The sequence below is a fragment of the Pteronotus mesoamericanus genome, unplaced genomic scaffold, assembly GCF_021234165.1.
Source record: "Pteronotus mesoamericanus isolate MK-2021 breed Mesoamerican mustached bat unplaced genomic scaffold, CSHL_Meso_final contig_48, whole genome shotgun sequence".
In the NCBI taxonomy this organism is placed as follows: Eukaryota; Metazoa; Chordata; class Mammalia; order Chiroptera; family Mormoopidae; genus Pteronotus; species Pteronotus mesoamericanus.
The window spans coordinates 3,465,339-3,471,631 of record NW_026555180.1 but is presented as its reverse complement, the minus strand read 5'-3'; positions in this window follow the sequence as shown (position 1 = coordinate 3,471,631).

The following is a 6,293-nucleotide window of genomic DNA, read 5'->3' as shown; positions in this document are numbered from 1 at the left end:
AAACTTCAAATACTGTAAGAAACATCATAACTGACTAACTTTGGGCTTTTTACTTAAATTCTCTAAACCCCAACTTTCTTATCTGTCTAAAAGAGATAAAGATGAGTGTGAGGATAAATGTGACCTTGAACTTAAAGCAGTTAGCTTAGCTCTCAGCACATTGAAAGTTCTCAATAACTGATGGTGGTGATATTATCCCCAGCAGTCAAGGCTCACTAGAGCAGTGACACCAGGGAGGTGTCTGGATGTGGGGCTGGAAAAGTAGGTGGAATGAGATTATAAAACTGAGAAGGATGTCAGTGAAACCTCATAGCCTGGTACCTCTTAGTTTCAGCCAGCCAATCTATTTCCTCACCTGTCTCCACCCCATTTTCATCCCCTTCTTTCTTCTTGTTGTTATACTTAAAAGTAAAGAAAATGTATCTAAGTTTGTGGTTCATGGCAATTCCATCATTTAGAAAAATGGGCTCTATTAATCCACCTAATTGGTGGAAACTAGCTTATAATAATATTTGTGAAATAAGTAAATATATAAATGGATGAGTATTTGAATGAATGAATGAATCTCTTGGTTCCACAGGCTCTAAATATTTATTCCCAGGAACCCCGCTGAAAAGTAGTTTGGTTTGGTCCCTCTGTCATCATTCAAATGGTAGCAACTTGACTTTCCAAGGTTTAGCAGTTGCATAAGAAGAAATTATGTGTAAACATGAGAAGAATGACAATGAACTTTTACACTTTCCTACACTTCCTACTTCAATAGCTAAACATAACTTCCTAACCTGGCTTTGCAGGACCTTCTACACTAGCCTTCCTTACTCATCCCATTGCTTCCCACCCAGCCCAAGCCCAGCTCACCTGGTGACTAACTTCATTGCTTATACACCCTCTAGATCCTCAAAAAATAAAAATAAAAAAACCTACATACACACATTTGCTCTAAGATGATCCCTATCAACATAAATCTTCGGCCTCTGTTCCTCTCTACATCTCTGTAAGGTTGGCTGTCACACAAGGTGGAAGCATAAAAATAACAGAAGATAATCCTTCTCTCTGGTCAGTATTTTTTCCTACCACGATGTCATAACTAACTTAAACCTTCCTAATTCATACCCTTGATGTTGAAACTGCCTGTTTGCTTCATCCTGACTCAACCTGTAGCTCACCCATGGCCAGGAGACTTGCAGGTTGCCTGCCACTATCCTGACCCCAGCGTTCCAGAGCAATGTTTTGTTCTCTTACAGTTGGGCTATCCTTAATTTGCTGCCATGATTCCATGGGAACTCATTCTCCCTGGGGACTCTGGACATTCTGTCTACTTAACACAGTCCTTATTTTCCCCCAGTACTACTCTTTACTTCTCACATACACCTGAGAAATTCACAGCTCCATCCTCCCCTTGTACATACTCAGCTTGCAATGCACTAACTCATTATTTTTCCATCTGAATTAATCATCATCTTCGAAAGAACAGACATTTTTACTCTGTTTTAGATAATTCCATGTTCTTTGTGCATAGTAGAGAAGAATCTAAATTGATCAATGTACCAGGATCTGGTCTACCTCTGGAATGACTGAGAAATTTCAACCTGAGCACTAACCTCAGGGGTCAGTGTGTCTGTTGGAGTTCTGGGACTTGAGAAATTTAGGTTCATATTTAGGCTCAGGTTGCAATCAACCAGTGACATACCTAGGCCACCTATTCACTGATTCCTTAGCTCCATCTCCCTCCATGAACATCCTTTAGGAAAGGGAGATTTTGTGGCCAATAATGGGTCGGGGGTCTCTGGTGTTGCCCAGGAACCAAACCATGAGAGTGTCTTAGTTGAAAATGACCTTTGCCTCTAATATTAAACTTGTCCCCATTTGAGGCCCAGGGCTACCAGGAAAGTGGGTGAAGCAAGATACAAAGTGAAAGACTCTGACTTCTGCAACAACCATTAATTTATCCTGGGGCCTTGGAACATCATTGCATTCTAGACAGAAGTAAGCCTTAACAAGCCAGGGTTCATTAAAGTAATGTTGTCTTTATACAATAGACTCTGGAGACTGAGATACTTGGGCTAACTGTCCACCTAACCCAAGTATCTCAGCCTAGTACTTAATAATATCTAAGAGGTTCTTTAACATGATACTTTAAGAAGGTGGAGAATGACCCTTACTGTATAATAAAACTGACTTTCTGATGTAAATCATAATTATCCAAAACAGACTGTATAGGCCTCTCAGCCACTTGGCTTTCAACCTTGAGTCCTCCAATGACTGAGGGACTAGTTCTGGTCCAGCTGGGACCTTCTTTGGCCTCTGCTCCTGCTCTGTCCTTTACTCTTATCTTCTACTGTCTGGTGGTCCCTGGACTATTTGAATCCTTGGCTCCTTCTTATGCACAACCAGCATCACATATAAAAAGTGAATACTTACCAGTTTATGTCTACAAAATTTTGCTGCCCTTCAAAGTCCTCTGCCAACTCCTGGCTGTGGCAGTGGATGGCTAGAACTCTGTCTCTTGAATGTCTGTGCCTACATTTTTCCCTGAAAAGCTGTTCTAGGAAGGGATGCTAGAATTTCTTTTGGCAGGAAGGGTAATTTCTTCTTTGGAAGGGTAGGTAAAATTCATTCCTCTATTTACATAAAACCCTGGCATTTCCTAGTCATGTTATTAGCATCTCCTTTATCACAAACCACTACGTCTTTGTAAGACAATCTCCTTCAATCACTTTGTGCCTAACAGCATGTGTCTTATACTTGGATAAATTATTTCCACTTACCTTCTTGCCACACAACTAGGAAATGGGCCTGGGGCTTGACTTTTGTGAGAAAGGTCTGGAAAAACAAGAAAAATAAATGATTTAACAAAAAGATGCTAAAATATGGCGGGGGGGTGGACAGAAAAAAAGAGCCATCTTTATTGATCTTTTAAACTCTTAAACAACAATGATGACTTCTTTTTTTTAACAAAACAACTCTCCCTTTTGTAAAATAGTCCATGAGGATGAAAATTTCTTTTTTCATTTTAGTATTTTCAGTTAAACACTAAAAATAAAGGTATGCTTTTAATATCCTTGTGTTTTGTAATGAAACATCACCTCTTCATCCATTTCACAAGAGAATCTGGAAAGTGAGAACTGAGTGTCCTTGTTCTCAATTGCAAGACCACTCCCACCAGCAAAGGTATCTTGGCTGACAGTCACCTATTGAGTCTCACCTCCACCTCCATCCCTAGAGGAGGCTGTTGAGGGCCATGGGGAGTCTGTATCTTCCTCTCACATTGCTGCCATGCAGCTACAAGTCAAGTTTTTGGTATGATTACTAAAATAATGCAATGCAAGGCAAGATTCACAAGCTTTCTGGCAATAGACAAAATATTTGCTTTGTTTGAGAGGAACTCTGGTCCTCTTCTTTCAGTGATTCTAAGATAGGAACCTACAACTGCCTCTTTGTCATTCTTGATTCAGCAAGGCCTTGCAGTGGGGAGAGCAGCTTAAGCATCAGGGGAAGCTATTGAGCACATCACCACACAGCCCACTGTGGAAGGGGCCCTCAAGGTGTCAGAGATTCAGTATCTCTTTTGCCTTCTCATCAAATCTCCTTTGTCACCTAGGGAAGGGATGTCATAACCACATTTGCATTTTCCCTAAATCACACTATTGGTTGTAGAGAAATGGGTGTATCTTCCATCATGCAGCAGTGTGAAATGACTTTGTTGCCCACCTCCCACACCTCTGAGCCAGTGTTGTGATCTCTACACTGCTATTGTGATGGTTAATTTTATGCATCAACTTTACTGGGCCACAGGACACCCAGGTGTTATTCTGCCTGTGTCTGTGAGGGTATTTATGGATCAGATTCACATTTAAACAAATGGACTGAGTATATAAAGCAAATTGCCTTCCAAAATGTATATGGGCCTCATTCAATCAGACAAGGACCTGAATAGAACAAATAAGGGATACTTCTCATATTTGACTTCCCTTAAACTGAGACATAGGCTTTTTCATGCCTTCAGGCTTGAACTGAAATGTTGGCTCTTCCTGGGTCTTTAGCCTGTCAGCCTTTGGAATGGAACTCACACCACTGACTCCCTGAGTTCACAGATCTTAGGACTCAGACTAGAACAACACCATGATTTTCCTGGTTCTCCTTATTGTTTAGTCACTCTGCAGATCTGGGAACTTGCCAGGCTCCATGGTTGGGTGAGCTGATTCATTATGATAAGTCCCTGCCCTTCCCTCTGTATCTCTGTCTGCCTGTCTGTCTTGATATAAATATAGATAGGCAGATATAGATAGATGATATAGATTATAAGTATAGATATATAGAGATTATAGGTATAGATAGATAGCTATGGATATAGATTAGATGATATAGGTAGAGATGATAGATATAGATATATAGATACAGATGACATATATATAGATGATATAGATATATAGATATAAATATATAGATATAAATAGATATAGATTAGATATAGATGATTATAGATAGATGATGATATAGAGATATACAGATATAGATGATATAGATAGATATAGATATATAGATATAGATAGCTATGTAAACACACCCTACTGGTTCTGCCTCTCTGGAGAACTCTGACTAATATAGCAATAAGTGAGACTAAAGAAGGAAAGCCAAGGACTTGATATCCAAGTCTGAAGACTCTTCCCTTTTCTTAATCTTCAGAGTTCTGAAGACTAGAACCCTCAACCCAACCTTGGCTGACAGTCATCTGTTGGGTGTCACCTCTACCTCCATCCCTAGAGGAGGCTGTTGGGGGCCACAGGGAGTCTCTTTGTGAAATGGGGCTGACAGTTCCTTTCAATAGGAACTATATTCCAAATGTCTTGTTAAGGACCAGTGCCCTCATTGTTCTGAGGATGGTCATCTTTGTGGACCCTCTCCATAGCTATTTCCACAGCACCTCAGTACAGAGTGATCTCACCTAATGCAAAAAAAAAATTTGAATTTCTGGGGAAAGCAGGAAGGACCTTATGGTAGAATTGGGGCTTGAAATGCCTTTTAATGGCCACTGCAAAACACAGCCTGAATATTAAAAAATGTCTTGATTTATTTTCTTTTTCAATTTTCATACAAATACCTGTAAACAGAAAGGAGGGAAGGAAGGAAGAAAGGAAGGAAGGAAAGGAATGAAAAAAGGAAAGAAAGAAGAGAGGGAAAATTCCTCTAAACCTGAAGCAAAGAATTATATCACCATATTTATCAGAGACCAAATCAAACATGAACCAACTTACATTATTTGCAACATCTTAATTTGGACTGATTAAGAGAATTTTGTGTAATTTCCTTCCCCTCCCTTTGCCATAACATCTCTATTTTGAGATAGGCAAATATCTTTTCCCCTTCAACTTTTTTTAAACTGGTCATTAACACTTGGCTTTCTTCCATGGATCAAACTAGTTTGCAATCAACTGAAATGCTCTGAAAGGAGATTGAGCTTGGATGCTCCTTGGTTCATTATGCTCCACGTGAATGGATTTCCACATTTGAGCTATAACCTGGAGTAGGGAGTGTGCCACGAGGAAAGCAGATTAAAGGGGAAAAAGATGGCGGAGGAGTGAAAGGGAGTCACGCTGACCTCCTCCCAAAACCAAACTGAAATTGCAACTAAATAAAGGAGTAATCACCTGGAAAGCAGTGGAGCGATAGTGGGAGAGGAGCCTTGGTGCCGCGAACAGTGGATTTGACTCTCACACATCCCAACGGGTGAGAATTGCGGTGGAGGCTCGAGAGGGTGGGCTGGGTGCGCACGGGCACTGGCACCAGAGGGACATTGAAACGGCCAGTTAGTGTCCCCCCGAGAAGAACGGGGTCTGAATCATAAACAGAAACCCCTAAGCTACAGCAGCTAAAGCCGAGAAAATACAGACAAAACGCAACCGCAAAAAGCTTAGGGGCGCTCTCTGCCAGAGACAGGTGGCTCGGGATGCAAAAAGACATTTAAAGGGCAAACGCAAAAGTTGCAGCAGCAGCCACCCTCCTTGATCGCTGGGTACAGGTGGCAGCAGGGTGGGCTGGTGCCTGGGAAAGGACTGGAGAGGAAAACTTTGTGAAGAGAACTGACACTGCGGCGGCCGGTGGAGCCCGGGTGATAACGCACTTCCCAGTCTGCAGCTACCATCTTGCTCAGGCATAAGGGAATCAATTAACCTGCCTTTTGTGCGCTCCGCACACAGCTTGTACGCCTGTGAGCTACGGGGCTGAGTGCAGACTGGCTGGGAGAGCCTTGAGGAGAGACTGGAGACAGAGGCATTGGGGAAAGAACGGGAGGA